The 411-nt window shown below is 68.1% G+C and overlaps 1 protein-coding gene across 1 annotated transcript in view; it reads right to left on the bottom strand.

Moving 5' to 3' along the window:
* Window positions 1-411, bottom strand: part of PYCRL (pyrroline-5-carboxylate reductase-like) — an 8279-nt gene that overhangs the window by 7027 nt on the left and 841 nt on the right. The window lies entirely within an intron of this gene.

The following is a 411-nucleotide window of genomic DNA, read 5'->3' as shown; positions in this document are numbered from 1 at the left end:
GGAAGGGGGGGGCTGGGATCCCAAGGAATGGGGGATGGGACCCCAGGGAATGAGGGGGTGGGACACTAGGAAATGGGGGGGTGGGACCCCAAGGAATTGGGGTGTGGGACCCCGGGGAATGGGGGGTGGGATCCCGGGAAATGAGGGGGTGAGACCCCAAGGAATGGGGGGCTGGGACACTGGGAAATGAGGGGATGGGACCCCAGGAAATGGGGTGGAACCCCAGGGAATGTGGGGGTGGGACCCCGGGAAATGGGGGGGTGAGGCCCTGAGAAGTGGGGAGGTGGGACCCCAGGGAATGGGGGGCGTGGGATCCCAAGGAATGGGGGATGGGACCCCAGGGAATGAGGGGGTGGGACCCCGAGAAGTGGGGAGGGGGGATCCCGAGGGGTGGGGGGGGGGGGGGGGCAA

Source organism: Chaetura pelagica, unplaced genomic scaffold, assembly GCF_000747805.2.
Source record: "Chaetura pelagica isolate M959 unplaced genomic scaffold, ChaPel_1.0 scaffold805, whole genome shotgun sequence".
Classification (NCBI taxonomy): Eukaryota; Metazoa; Chordata; class Aves; order Apodiformes; family Apodidae; genus Chaetura; species Chaetura pelagica.
Note: the sequence above shows the minus strand (reverse complement) of the source record. Positions and strands in the feature narration are given on the sequence as shown.